Raw genomic sequence first — 15,752 nt, 5'->3', positions numbered from 1 at the left:
CTCCTCCCGCTCCCCTTCCTCCTCCTCCTCCTCCTCTTCCTCTTAAGCCTCCAGGCTCCGGCGGCTACCCGCTCCCCCCACCCCCCTACGGTCCAAACCCAGTGTGAGCCGCGCACTCAGCGCGTGCCGCAGGGACGCGGACCCTGCGACCCCCCGGCGACTCTCGGCGGGGCAGACACCGGTGCGCCCCCAGGGCCTCTGCGAGTCCTGCGGGGCTGCTTGGGGAGGGGGGTGTGGGGGTATCGACGTGGGGGTCCGGCCAGTCTGGTCCGGACTGGGCGCGGTGGAAGGGGGAGACTGTGCTTAGTGCGGAACCTGGAAGAGGGGAGGCGAGCTTGACATTTGAGGAGCTGCCGGCCAGGGTCCTGCTAAAGTTGTCACTAGGGGGGTAGCAAAGAATCCGTGCCCCGGGTAAATGGGAATCATCTCAGTGCCCACTGCCACTGTGCTGTCACGGGGTGGGGGTGTTTGCTAGAATGTGATTGTCTTGTCCCCCTCGCCCACGCCGACCTCTAAGGGCAGGCCTCTGCGCTTCCGTGACTCAGGTTACTGGGGACGTGGGTGGGTGAGGGAACACCAGGTGAGAAGAAGGGTCCTGGGATGTGAGAGTGAACGCTGTTCGTGGAATATAGCAGCGGTTGCTAGGGAGGAACGCTCGGTGCCTCCTCCAGGGCGAGCTTAACTGGTCAGGAAAATGGGTCAAGGATCGGCAAGAACCCGCTAAATGTCCCCTTGTAACCCCAGGGCCACAGGTCGGGGGCTGCGGCCAGGAGGCGCCCTAGGAGCAGCGCCGGGCCTCTCCCTCCCCGCCCCCACTGCCCTCTCTCCTTTTGCACCAGTGCAGGAAATGTTCCACTGACCTACATATTTTTCCAAACATACGTGACCTTTTTTTTTTTTCCTGTGGGAGGAGACAGGCGAGAATCCAAGAAAAAGAGAAGCTGTAGAGAGCGGCGCGCGCAAGAACACAGGGAGCCCTTTTCCCAAGCTTCTGCAAACCCCTAGCCAAGACAGATGTGCAGACGGGGTACGGGGAACCAGGCCTGCTGTTAGACTCGCTGAGGGGGTTCTGAGCGCGAATGGGGTGATGGGGAGATTGCTAGCCCCGCGGAAGAGCTCAGGGGTGGCGTGTTTCACCCAAACCCACAACAACCCTCTACTGGCGTCCAGAGATCACGGCAGGCAGGCAGGCAGGCACCTGGCTAGACCAGCCGGAAGAGGGGAGCCACGTCCCCGCGCCAGGTGCACAAAGGCCACCTGCTTTCTGACACCCTTTGAGTTCAATTCCTGGGGCAGAGCTCTGTCTTGGCAGCTCTCTTTGGGTCATTCTACATCTCACATTCCAGCAAGTGGCCTGGACAAGGAAAACGCCCCCATTGGCTCCTGGCTACCTATCACCCTCCCCCTCCCTCTTTCTCCCCCTTCCTCTCCCCCTCCCTCTCCCTCTCCTCCCTCTTCCTCTTCCTCCCCCTCTCCCTCTTCCTCTCCCTTCCCCTCCCTTTCCCTCTCCTCCCTTTCCCTCTCCCCCTCTCCCCTCCCCGTGTGCGTGTGTGTGTGTGTGTGTGTGTGTGTGTGTGTGTGTGTGTGTGTGTCCAGAAGGGGTCTCCGGAGCTTCTGAGGCTTCAGTTCCAAGAGCTAGCCTTAGTCCTGGCTCATGGTGTTCTGGGGCCTGGATTTCTCCTCTCCAGTGCAAACTGGACCTGCACCAGAGGGGCCTTATTTGGACATGCAACCCTACCCAGTCAATTAGATGAAAACACTCACACAGAGGTCCTCCCCTCCCCAGTAAAGTAGGTCATTCTCTTTATTTCCCATTTGTATTATTTTTGTCTAATTCTCCTTCTGAGAAAATAAGCACGTGCACAGAACTCCGAGCATCCTACAAACCCTGCCGTCCTCAGGCTTGTTTCTGACTCAAAGGCTTTTGAGGAAAGAGAAAGTTGACTGACCCCTTGTTAGTTTGGAGTTCCCCTTTCCAGCTAGAGGAGGGAAGTATTTTATTTTCCTTTACTTTTCTCTCTGTTCTTCTGTCCTTTTCCTTTAAGCAAGCAGCCTTTTACTGTGCCTTTAAACAGTGGCTATGACTAATATCCAATAAAGATGAAATTGTGTTTCTAACCAGATTTAATATAGAATTTAGAACTCTCTCTCTCTCTCTTCCTTCCTTTTCTTTCTTTTTTCTTTCTTGTTTTAAAATTTTCTTTGAAAGAGATTCCAACTCCCTCTGGCAGCTTGAAAACCCATTGGGATCTCTTTTAAGAAACTTGACATGGCCTAATTACACAAGTCTGCAGTGTAACAAGTGCTTGAGCTGTCCTGTTCTTATTGGTTGTGAGGAGCCTTCCTGCTTTCTTCCTGTTTGTTATGGAGACTGTGTGAATGTGGTGGTCATACTTATCCCAAGCCTCACCCCTTCTCGAGTGTTTCTTCTCACCCAGGAGGGACTTTGAGTCAAGTGGAGACTGTAGTCCCCAAACAAACGTGTTCTCCCTCCGATTGCAAAGGAGGGCCTCCTGCTCTCTCCGTGCGTTTGACTGTACACTTCCTTCCAGAGCCCTGTGTGGAACACTGAGAGGGGTTTGTGTACACAGGAGGTTTACAATCTGAGAGACAGAGATAGACATGAGCTACATAGGGTGGATGACAGGAGTTCAAAGGAGGAACTCAGAATGGCCATTGTGGACAAGGTGGCAGAGCACCCACGAGATAGCAAACTCACGATAGTTCATCATGATGGACACATTACTTAAAATGTGTGGCACGGATCAGATGCAGCACTTCAAACCTGCATTGTGGGGGTGGAAATTCTCACGTGGCCCCAGTCATTTATCCTTTAAAGGAGTTTGCTTTTGTTGATCAAGTCTTTCAGTGATTTCCAAGCAACCCTCGATATTTTTTCCAAGAAATCAAAAGGCATGAAATGGAGGATGAAAATTTTCATTAATTACCAATATTTCAAAATATATAAAAAATCATCCAACTAATCCATTGGATCTAATTGCATGTCAAATCTGTAGCATATCTCAGTTAGAAATACTGATATAATTAACTTCTCACATAGGTATTGGGTGGCTGGGTGGTTATTGGTATCTGCTTTTAGAGACATTTGGGAGAGACTGTTTGGACTACTGCAGTACTTATGGTACTACCTAGGGCTTGGGAACCATGCTGGGATGCACTTTCTGTAACCGTAGCACAGTTTTAGGATAGACAATGAGAACAAAGAGTTGCTTCTGGAAGAATAACACATTTTTCTAGCTAGTCACAGGTGGAAAGGCCCTTGTATATGTAATAGCTAGAAGCCTGTCGTGGACAATTACCTCAGAACATCAATTTCTTTCTACCTAAGAGAAAAATCAAGTATCATGCCATGCCTTGTTACATAGAATAGGTAGCATTTTGCTGGTAAAGCGTCTGAGGCAAACCCTGCCAGAAGAGGATCATTTGGGAAGGAGGAGGAAGAAGCCCTAGAACCTAGGAGTAATGGATGCAGAGGCCAGAACTCATGAACAGCCACGAAGGAAGTAATTGGACACACCCACCCCATGCTGAAATGAACAAGGTGAGGGTTAGGCACCCTGTCCTACAACAGTGCCATAGAGGAACAAAAGGCAGGCTGCACTAGAAGTCCCCCCCCACCCCCCGGGGCCTTGGAGTCAGCAGGACACACACACAGAGGCTCACAGCCAAGCCTGGTGTAGTTTAGACTTCACTGGATGTTCCTACCCTGTTAGATCAACTGTAGAACAGAGGGAGCCAGCAGGGGCGGTCAGAACCCAGAGAGGAAGATGGAGCTGGAGGAGTCTGACGGTGGCAGAGCTAACAGACCAGAAGGAATGGTGCACGTGCATGCTGGCCTCCATTCCCACTCGTGCGAACACAGATCTGAAAGAGGCTGGCTGACACTGTAAGAAAGATGGGCCCTGGAGAGCTCTTGCACGCTCAGGACTAAACCAGCAAGAACGACGCTGCAACAGGATCCTTCTGCACACGTTTATTGGGAGAGCTTGATTGCAGAGGCGAAGAGACCCCAAGCCCAGAACTGGTGCTGCTTATATAGGCCTAGGAGAGGCGTGTCTCACACCCGGATTGGTTATGCACTAAGCCTCATTTGCATGTTCCTCATCTGATTGGCTACTCTCTCTCTCTCTTTCTCTCTCTCTCTCTCTCTCTCTCTCTCTCTCTCTCTCTCTGTACCTCACAAAGCCTCATTATCATACCTCATTTGCATGTCTCACATCTGATTGGTTATACTCTCAAAGCCTCATTATCATGCCTGGGCCAGGCAGTGTCTTTGCAAAAAACTTTACTGCATATGTACACATTGGTTGTTTGTCCAAACTTATGTGTGGTGGCCAGCAGTAGTCAGCGCCACTCTGCAATGGCACATGTGGCTTCCCACAGAGAGCGATGCTTCTTTACCCTGGGCTCCTTTGAGGAAGAAGACACTTTGTGTATGTTTTCTCTGATAATAAAGTCTGAGCCTGAGTTTTAAGTTGCAGACGTGTAAGAGCAGTTGTAAATTCACACACGCACACACACACAAATAAGAAAATCAGCATCTCCTCCCCCACTCTGTTGTATCACGATTTCCCACTAGGCCCTCATGTTTAGCTACTTATTATCAGCAAATTTTTATTTTTATTATCTCAAAATTACATGTAAATGTGTGTGTGTGTGTGTGTTTGTGTGAGTAGGTACATGTGACTGCAGTGCTCTCAGGGCCCAGAAGGGGGACATTAAGACCCCTGAAGCTGGACTTACAGGCAGTTGCGAGCCACCTGAAGTGGGTGGGTGCAGGCAATTACAGTAGGATCTTCTGCAAGGGCAGTGGTGGCTCTCAACAGCTGAGCCCCCTCTGCAGGTGGTACCCCATGTTTCTTACACCTGGTGAACCCTCTGGAGGTGCTGTAATCATTTGCCTTCACAGTCATTTGGCACCACTGTTCCCTGTTGATGTGCCTAAATGTATAATCCTTGTATCACAGTATCAAAGGGAATTGTGCCACTGTTCTAAAAACAGGCAAACAAAACAAAACAAAACAAAACAACAAAACAAAACACAAGCCTCAACCCTGTCCACCCATCCCTATGCACTAGGCTTTTTTCATTGCTTCTGTGGATTGGCCTTTCCCAGAATTCCATGTAGCCACTACAATGCAGTGTGCAATGCAAGTGTTTTCAGTCTGGCTCTGCCATCTACTCACTTGCATTTAAGTTAAGACTCATCTGCATTTTTTCAAGGCTCAGTAGCCCCCTTCTTTTTAGCACTAAATGATGTTCTATTGTCTAGATAAGACGGTGTTTTAGATGAAGTCTCAGGAAATAATGTTTGCAGTAATGAAGGGTGACATGTAACTAAGATTACATGTCAGGTACTCACATTACCTCGACTCATCTTTAGGTGGGCCCTATAAAAAAGTAATTTGTGGTTTCCAGGACCCAGATAGGGTCTCTGACTTCAAGATGCTCAGGCCCCTCAGCAGAGGACAGCAACAGAGCAAAGCTGCGCCTTGACTCGGATGACGTGTGTGTGTGTGTGTGTGCGTGTTTAAGCTCCTCCCACCCAACCCAACACACACACCTGTCAGATGGTGTACAGAGATGCTCATCTTTCCTTCTGTGTGAAGACTTGCTAGCTGAGGCAGAGTGACCAAATGCCGCCATGTTACCACAAACATCTCTTCTGCTCTCTCCTTGGTATGTGTTGGCTATTTGATTCTTCAACACATTTGTTTGCTTTAGGCTTGTCTTTTAATTTTTATTTACACGTGTGTGCATGTATATCTTTGTATGTATATGCTACATGTGTGAAGATGACTCTGGGGGGCCAGAGGGTGTGTCAGATGACATACAGTCGGAGTGAGTGGCCTTATGTGGGTGCTGGGAACTGAAATCTAGTCTTCTGGAAGAGCACCAAGCGCTTTTAACTGCTGAGCCATCTAGCCATCGCCAGATCACTTATGTCTTGTTTCTGTGTTTATGAGACAGGGTTTCACTATGTAGCCCTCCTGACTGGCCTGGAACTTGCTCTATAGACCAGGCTTGCCTTGAACTCACAGAGATCCACCTGCCTCTGCCTCTGCCTCTGCCTCTGCCTCTGCCTCTGCCTCTGCCTCTGCCTCTGCCTCTGCCTCTGCCTCTGCCTCTGCCTCTGCCTCTGCCTCTGCCTCTGCCTCTGCCTCTGCCTCTGCCTCTGCCTCTGCCTCTGCCTCTGCCTCTGCCTCTGCCTCTGCCTCTGCAATGCTGAGATTATAAGCATATATCGTCACTTCTGGCTTCTTTACTCCATTTCTAAAGAAGCCATGTTCCATGTGCTTGAAACAGAACCTTAGGATGAAGAATTGGCGTTGTCGAAAGAATAATATTTGGTCATGCTGATAATCTTTTGAAGGAAATAAAGTCCATGGGTCAGTAGGTACATGACAGCCATGTTGGCATCTCACCAAGGAACTGTTTGGACTTTGGCAATAGGCTGGAAGGAAGTGTACGTTTGCAAATACAAGTGATCTTCAAACCAACTCCAGGTCTCAGGCTGGGAATGGATAGGTCTCTTTATAGGATCCTTGAGAAAGAGGCTCAGGCCTCCTTCTGTGGCTTCCAGAGTAAAGGATCAGAATAGGACAGTCCAAGGAAGGGTGCTTGTTTAAGCTGTAACTCACAGAACAGGAATATATCCTTTCTCACTAGCAAGACAGAAGCTGTGAGTGCTCTGAGAATTCTTTAATCCCTCCCACCCACAGAGTAAGCTAACAGCCTCCGCTGTAACCTGTGGAATGTGGGAGGGGCATGCGGAATGTGGGAGGGGCATGTGGAATGTGGGAGGGGCATTCAGTCTGTGAGAAGAAACAGAAGGGAGGGAAAGTGCTGAGGGGAGGGCTGGGGAAAGGCAGGTGGTGAGAGCAGCAAAAGTGGGTGAACTGTGAAGGGGCCAGAAGGGCAGGAGGTGGTGTTAGCTCCTGTAATTAGTGGAGAATTAGCAGAAGAATCAGGGCTCAAACACAGCCAATGGAGGAAGGATCCTTTCTGCTCAGAGAGGCTTCTGCTCTTGCTTGGTGTTGGTGAAGGCCCAGGCAAGCTGTTGAGACATGCACTTCTCTAATAAGCACCAGGAGCAGCCTTTAGGAACAGGCAGTGAAAGAGCTGTGCTGACTCTCAAGTGGCCATTGTCTTAGCTGTTTCTATCCACTTTCCATTTACCTCAACATTAAAGAGGTGATTCTGATGTCTTTCCACACAGGTGCTTGCATGCAGACACATGCACACATAAGGATACACACATGCACGCACACACACACATACAAACACACAAGGACACACACATTTATACATATGCACACATACAAGTATGAACACACACACAAGGATACATACACATGTACACACACATGCATATGCACATACAACAGGGGCACATACACACATATACACATGCACACATACATGTACACATATAATGCACACACATGCTCACACATACTTGGGCAAATGACTTTATTTCCCAGTGTGGTTTGCATGTCTGCCTTGTTTTCAGACCTGCTGACTTTGGCGCAATGCTGTTTGAGCAGTTACGTTTCTGCACTGACAATTGCAGAATCTACCATGCACTTATCCAGGAAGAACACCTAGCGATATGAAATTCATTACACATAGTTCACTTGAAGTGGAAGGCTAATTATAGAAAAATGTTCTCTGAGGAGCTATTTATAGCCCCTCCCCAGTAGGCAGCAGACAACGCATTTCCTGTATGGGCATGCATTATTTGATCAACATGCTTTGTTGAAGACTTTGGGAGAAAGAAGCTTTTCTCACTGGCTCCAGTTGAGTGCTTGTGTTGACAGCGACTGTGAGCCTATGATGTCACTGGCTGTTTTGGATGCACCTATGCTGGGCATTTCCAATTTCTTCCTCTCTAGATCCATGAAGACTCTACAGATGCTTCAAGCAACAAGGCTCAACTGTGGTTTCCTATCCCTTTCCTTTTTTTACATTAGTGAGACCTGGGTAACCTGCAGCATCCTGGGCCGGGGCTGATTGCCTGGGCTTTATTTAGAGACTCTGCCCTTAGAAATTAAAGATGTCAGCAGTCAGTGCTTGGCCTTCTTGACTGGAAGCATAATTCTTAAAGTATGTTCCTTGATTTATCAGCAGCATCTCCCGGACATTTGTTAGAAAGGTAAATTTACAAGCCTCATTGTCCCTGAACGCCTCTGGGACAAACGATATCACTCAGCCTCCCAGAAAGGGTGTGATGCACATGAGGCTGAGACTCACCTCTCCGCCGCTGGGTGTTCTGCTCTTATGGTTTGAGCTGCTTGGGAAACTTGTGCGAGGCCCCAGTTAACAGAGTCCCATGCCTTTGCTGAGTTAACTTTTACGACTGCATTTTTGAGGGCAGTTTTCCTTTTGTTTTAGACAGAGTCTCACTGTGCATACCAGGCTGGCATCAACTCAGAAAACCACCTGTCTCTGCTTCCTGTGTGCTGGGGTTCATGGGTCCCCCCACCACACTTGTCTCCCCTTAAAAATGTTCTTACAGGACAGGTATTAGATTGAAGGACAGAGGGGTCGAGTTCCGTGTACTCGGAGTATTCTGCTATGATGTCGGCTTACGGACACACAGTCGAGAGATTGATTCCACTCATTTCTGTGGAAATGAAGTGTTCTAGGGCGTTGTCCTGTCTCTTACTTCTCCAGCAATCTGTCAGGACATTAAACCAAGCATACATCAGAGCATCGAGACAAGGTCTGGTGTCTCCAGGCTGTAATTTTTCCACGGCCTTAAGATGAGAGAAAACGGTCAGACAGGGACCCCACACAAGGATGGAGATGTAGCTCAATGCCACAGCACTTGTGGAACATGAGAATGGTGTGGTTCTGGGCTTGACCCTGATTACCATGAAATAGTGTCACGGTGGGGGGGGGGGGTGAGTAGCCACAGTGATATCAATGACCATGCAAATCAGATTCAGTTGGGTCCTGTCTGAACTCTCAGGAGCTGGTAGTCTAAAAGAACTCATTTGGGCTATGAAACCAAGAAGTAAAGATGTGTATCTAAAGTAATGCAACAATATCAGCCTGGTGTGTGGGCAGCTGGCAGGAGCAAAGCATTAAAGAATTACAATGCGAGCCCAGACATAAATATTCACATTTATAGTCAATTGATTCTGACCCTGCCTTTTCAATGAGAAAATTATTATTATTATTTCCTTTTAACAAATGATGCAGGGACAACTGTACATGAGCACACAGAGGATGAAGTGGAGCCCTACCTCACATCATTTAATAAGACAACATGGATTGCGTGCCCTCGTGTAGACGATAAAGGTATAAAATGTGAAAAAAAAATCACGCAGTAAATGCATCTCTAAGACTTTGCATTTGGCAAAGGATTTTTAGTTATAACCACCCCCCCCTCCCCATAAACAACAACAACAACCACAAAACTAGACCTCTTCAGAAATAAAGCCTGTGAAAATACTGTCACAAAATGTAGAAAGGGAGAACACAGAGTGGGAGGGACCATTTTCAGCCAATAGTGGACAATCACCCTTAGTCATAGAGTCCCTGATCTCCAGCGGATGCCAGGACCCCTGGACCTTACATCATTTCGAACCTTACTCTGGGTTTTCCCAGATGCACTTACAATAAAGCTTAAAGGTTATATTAAGTACAATAAGAGACTAATAAAAGCTGATAATAAAACGGGTAGTATTAAAAGAATTACTACAAGACAAAGTTATCTTAAATTTATGGGTTATTTATTTCTGGGAATTTTTATTTAGTATTCTCAGGCCATTTGACCAATGGGAACCAAAAGTATAGAAAGCAAAGCCATGGATGGATAAGACGGCCATGGGCAGGGGGGTGGGGGGGGTGGATCGTGGAGTCGGGGAGGGGAGGGGTGAGGTGCTACTGTATCTGGAACATAAAAGAACTCTTACAGTTAAGGAATAAAGAACAACTAATTCACTTCAAATGAGTGAAGGACCCAAATGGACATTTCCCCAAAAGAGATGTACGCTGGACCTGTAAGCACCTAGTAAGTCGTTCTGTATCAGGAGCCATTAAGAACATGCAGATTAAAACCACAATGAGATGCTATTTCATATTCATTAGGTTGGCTATTGTGATAGTCTTCTATAGCTGTGACAAACTTTTGAGAGGAACAATTTAGAGGGAAGACATGTTTGATTTGGCTCAAGTTTCAAGGCTTCAGTTCGTGGTTGCTTGGATCCATTGGTTTGGACTTGAGGTAAGGCTGAATATTATGGTGTTAGGAGCTTGTGGTAGCTGCTCACTGCTGAACTCCCAGGAAAGAGGGGCATGGAGGGAGAGAGGGGGAGAAGAGAGAGAGAGAGACAGAGACAGAGGCAGAGAGATAGAGAAAGACAGAAATACATAGAGAGACATAGAAGTAGAGACAGGGAGACAGAGAGACAGAGAAACAGAAAGAGCAGAGAGACAGAGACAGAGAGACACGGAGAGAATGACAGAGAGATAGAGTCAGAGAGACAGAGAGACAGAGAGAGACAGACAGATAGACAGAGAGACAGAAAGACAGAGAAAGAGACAGAGGCAGATAGAGACAGAGACAGAGAAAGACAGGAACAAGTTATGTTTCCATGGTATGCCCCCAAGTGACTTACACCCACTTCTTCCAACTAAGTCTCACTTTCCACTTACCACTACCTCCTGATAGACTCATTATCCCCAGAGGGCTAACCCACTGATGACATCACAGCCTCGGGATCCACTCACCCCTTCACTGCCTGGATCTATCAGCCAGGGAGCAGGTCTTCCATACAAGAGCCTCTTGAAGAACACTCTATCCCTAAACCACAACGGCTAGCTATAATTTAGGAAAGAAACAAAATGCAAGTAACATGTACTGCCAGAAAGTGTGGAAGCCAGAACCTTTGTACGCTGCTGGTGGGAACAGAAGACTTCTGAAAACAGCTGGGCAGTTCTCTCAGAAGGGACACATAGAGTTACCACGGAGCCTGGCGGTTCAGTGTGTGAAGATGCGCCCATGAGAAATGAAGGAGCCTGTGCACAAACACTCACAGCGGAGTTATTGATTAGGACTCCAACCTGGAAATGACTCGTTTATCGCCTGAATGGATAAACAAAACACGGAATTACTTACATGATGGACTATTAGTTGGTCATAATAGGAGTGGCATCCTGACACAGAGTGCACCACGAATGGACCATGAGACAATTGTTCTGGGTGAAAGAAGGCAGTCCGTAGGACCAAGAAGTCTATCTATGTGAATGGCCGGCACAGGTAAAGATAGAAGCAGAGTGAATTTCTTCTTGGAATGTGACGGCTTGGCATTTGATGGATAAAGGATATGAAGATAACGCAATGTTCTGAAATCGATGCTGATCAGGGTTGTATAACTCTAGTTACAGGGAAAGCCAGTCAGTGTGTATTTTAAATGGGTAATTATATGGTAAGTGAATTACATCTGAATGTAATTATCAAAAACGAGAGAGAAAATAGAGCAGTTCATTTGTCCAGTTCTTTCTGGTTAATGGTTCATCATTGTGCTTCCTCTATACAAGACTTGATCTTGGACCCTGCTCCCTTAGGACAGCCCTTTCTTGGACCATTGCTTTCCTCCACTGCATCAGTGAGCACGCTTCTAGGGACATACCCTCAGCCCATTGATCTGGTCCTCCATTACTACGATTCTTGTCTGAAACCTGTCACTCTGGTCTACACCTCTGTGCCTGACACCTTCTCTTAGCTCTATGCCCACTTTCTCAACAACCTGCCATTTCTGTTCGGACTTCTCCACCTTAGCATTTGTCACATTAACCTGGTTTATCTTTCCTCCTTTCTGCCCCATCTCACTCTCCAAACTTCCACACACCTATTAATAATGCTTTTGGTTTTGGCCTATTGATACAAGCTTGGAAGATGCACTGTGCCTTTGAATATTATCTCTTATCTGACCATCTCCTGACTTTCAGTTCAGGAATTCTGTCCTGGGAAAGTTCTTATTTACCAATTTTTCCCTTACAGTTCTTATTGCTTCTCTCTTTTGGATCACAGTCTAATTTAGAATATTCTACCCAGAGCCTCCTTTTGGTCATAACAACTAGCTATGCAATATGAACCGTGAAGGATGAAAAGAGGAGTTACAACTGGAGATGAGGGGCCACAGGGCTTCACAATTTCCTGGTGGAGGTCCACATGAAGTTATGCAGAAGCTGAAAGCTGATGTCTAGAGAGCAGCCTGAGAATGGATGGGCAGGTCATCTTGAGGGAAACTGATGCCCACATCCCTGGCAGTGGGTTTCAAAAGCTCCACAGCCAGGCCTGGGATCGTGTAGTGCATGACGGCCATCCAAACAGGAGGTGACATACTGACACATTTTGTACCAACTGATAAATTGCTATCATTCTGAACTCTCAGGCCATCACAGTACTTTGAACCACCCCTCAGAAATGTCTACCCACAACTGTGAAACCCCAGAGTCCTGTGAGTGACATCTGACTCGTGGCTCTGACTCTGCAGCCTGTACTAACTTCTGTGTTTTTCAAGGATTACCGTACCAAGTTTTCCCTCTCTGGTCTCAGGGTTTGAATTAACCTGATGGTCTCTTAGCTAGCTCACTGTCAATCCCCACTGGCACCTACACTGACCTCCATCCCACATGGACACTCCCAGCTCCAGGTTTTTAGTATGGGTTCTTCCTTCCTTTTTAACCCGATGAATTTTCCTGTATCTCAAGATCTCAATCACGCACCATGGCTTCCAAGACACTGTCTTTGAGTTCTTTTGCCAGGAGTGCATTCTCCTTCTGTGGTGTTGCTTTCCTGTAGGCATATATATGTGTAGCTATCCCTATGTCTTATGACCAAGGGTCTAGAGGTTGACATTTTAGATGTGGTTTTAGTATTGCTACTATTATTGTTGTTTATAGTGTGTGTGATTATATGCACCACATGAGTGCAGTACCTGAAGAGGCCAGAAGAGGGCATCACATTTCCTGGAGCTGGAGTTAGAGGTGATTGTGAACTATATCATCTGTGTGCTGGGAACCAAACACGTATTCTCCAAAAGTGCATTACATACACTTAGTGCTGAGCCATCAAAACCATTGTTTTGTTTTGGTTTTTTTTTTTTTTTTTTTTTTGATGTAGAGACAAATGAAAATCTGCTTCCAGGAGATGCCTTCCGTACTCTCTAGCTGCTTTATCTATTGATCTGATCAGTTCCTACAGCCTGACAACCCCTGTTTTATATCATGTATGGGTCAGGGACTGCCTCTAGCCTTCAGAACCCAGTGTCTGTCTGACTGTCAAAGAAAACTTTATGTGCACTGACCTAGGCAGAGAGGGAGTGATATTTATCACACAGGTTGATCTGAGCCTATTATACCTTATACTCAAATGTCAGACCTCGTGAGCTGGAGGCTATGAAGCCGGTCTAAAGCTCACAGCACACTCTTGAGGTCGGTACCTTCCTGTTTGGCTACTGAGGAAGCGGAGGCCCAGACAGCCCAATAGGCATGTGTCCCCAGTGTCCTCCCCATATCTGGTGTGGACGATGAGCTATAGAAAATGAGCTATAGGGGATTTACAACGTACGCAGCCTTTCCCAGTTCCTGTTTGGTTCCTTTGGCGATCACTTCCCACGTCTGTTCCCACGGACCTTCTTCCTTTCTTTATCCTGAGCCCCTGGATTTGGAGGTCTTGGTGACTCAGTCCATCTGCTCCTCCTAGCCTGTGATGCCAGCCCCCATCTCTCTTGACTGTTTGTTGGTGTGCCGGCGCAGCCCTTGTGTGGTTGGTTCAGAGTTGGTCCTGCTGGGGTTTCGACAGAGGCAAACCTTTTTTAGAAATTCTGTAGAGGGCAAATAAACGAAACAAGAAACTCCCGAAGAAGTGCTCAAATCCTGCTTTTGGTTCTTTAGCTAAGAAAGGCTTGATGGAGTGGGGGCCAGGATAAAGCAGGTCAAGAGGTCATTCGGGGACTGTCATGTGGGATCTAGAGGCCAGTACTAATGCTAGATATCTTACTCCGTAGAGACATTGCTTGTTCAGCAGCCTGTGTTATGAACTCTCTTTCCTACGAGAAGAAGGTATGGTAAAACCTTATCAGTGGTAAAGAAATCCTTTTAACCTCTTGAGAAACTACAGTGTTACCTTAAGTAAGCTGATATGCTAATCAGAGCGCCAACGTTCAGCTGTGGGAACTAGACTCGCGTGCGCTCCGTCTGCTGATCCAACAATACCACAGGAACTTCAGAAATCCCCTGAGGAAGATGCAGAGGGTGGGAAGAAGGGTAACTTTGCAGAGTGATGCAGGACAGAGCTGTCGATTTTATCTGAGGCCAGTGTGGGTGAAGTTCTTCTCTGTTTGGAAACCCCTCCCTCGGGGGCTTTTCATGCCTTTGTGACCCAGAACTCCCAAACAACTTTCCCTCATAGCTGCATGGGTAGCCCTGCAAGGCAAGCCCAGGGAGAGCTTGTCCACTTTATTTGAGGAGAATTGGCACCTGGAGTGGTTCAGTGGCATTTCCTCACAAGATCTGGGGTAGCTGAGAGGGTGGGCAGGAGCTATCTGCAGCATGCTAGGAATGCAGAGAGAGAACGAGGGCAAGGCAGACTTTTAGAATGAACTTTGAGCTGGGCACAAAACTCGGTGGGTAGAAATGCTTGCTGCACATGCGCGAGGACTTAGTTCAAATCCCAGCACCCATGTAAACAGCTGGGTCTGGCCGGGCCCATGCCTGTAACCCCAGCACTGCACACGGAGAAAGCGGCAGGGTCACCGGAGCTTTCTGGCTGAGTCTGTGCTCAAGCGTCCACACCCCTGACCACAACCGCCCCCCCCCCCCCGCGTCCCCGCTGTCTGTAACACAAAGAGACAGAGAGATTGGGGGGGGGGTTGGAGAGAGAGAGAGAGAGAGAGAGAGAGAGAGAGAGACTTTGACTCTTTGACTTAAAGCTTGGCTCACACACTCATGACTGCCCGTGCCTCCTACTCCCCAACGGTCTATTCCAGAAGGTTGAAATAGCCCCGGAGATGTAGTAGCTATCATCTTCAATGGCAGGGCCTGACTCCCACCATGCTTCTGAAAAAGGAAGCCTTGTTTCTGGCTGAGCAGAGAACCCGCATGAACGACCCGCAAGGCGTGGGAGCCGCGGGCCCGGGCTCTCAGGACTTCTTTGTCTGCAATCAGCCCTTCACGCTTTCTGAGAACATGAATGTCTCCCTTCCTCATTAATGGGCGGGTTGTTTTCACCCCTAGGGGAGGAAAAATTGCCCCCCCCCCCCAAACGTGTGTAATGGATTTTTTTTTTTTGATACTTGAAAACATTGCAGTGATTTTGTGCTTCCAAAACAGACATGTTGATAACTTTTCCATATGGTAGTTTTCTGTGATGATTGTTAGTGGCTTGGCAATTTTTAATATTAAATTCCTAGCAGTAAGCAGAATTGTATCCAGTTTTAAATGCATAAGACCAATTCAGTTTTTAAAGACATTATTATTTATTCATATGGTAAGAGTATCTGAAGCCAGGACTGTGGTTAGAGTGTTTGTGTCTCCTGAAATTCTTTTTTAAAAAAGTCTTTAAAAAAATTTTTTTTTATTAAGATGTAATGGCCAAAGCTGGGTGTGGCGGTGTATGTGGGAGGCAGAAGCAGGAGGATCACGCTTTTAAGACCAGCATGAGCTACATGTAACACTGTTCCACAAAACTAAAACACCATGTAACTCGTGCAGTA

General features: G+C 47.4%; 1 non-coding gene across 1 annotated transcript; it reads left to right on the top strand.

Moving 5' to 3' along the window:
* The first annotated feature begins 6,709 nt into the window (after positions 1 to 6,709).
* Positions 6,710 to 6,806, top strand: Mir6349 (microRNA 6349). The gene has a single exon (NR_105767.1). It is a non-coding gene; the product is annotated as a microRNA 6349 (primary transcript).
* Positions 6,807 to 15,752: the final 8,946 nt, after the last annotated feature.

The sequence above is a fragment of the Mus musculus genome, chromosome 1, assembly GCF_000001635.26.
Source record: "Mus musculus strain C57BL/6J chromosome 1, GRCm38.p6 C57BL/6J".
NCBI lineage: Eukaryota > Metazoa > Chordata > Mammalia > Rodentia > Muridae > Mus > Mus musculus.
This window is presented reverse-complemented; position numbering and strand designations above follow the sequence as displayed.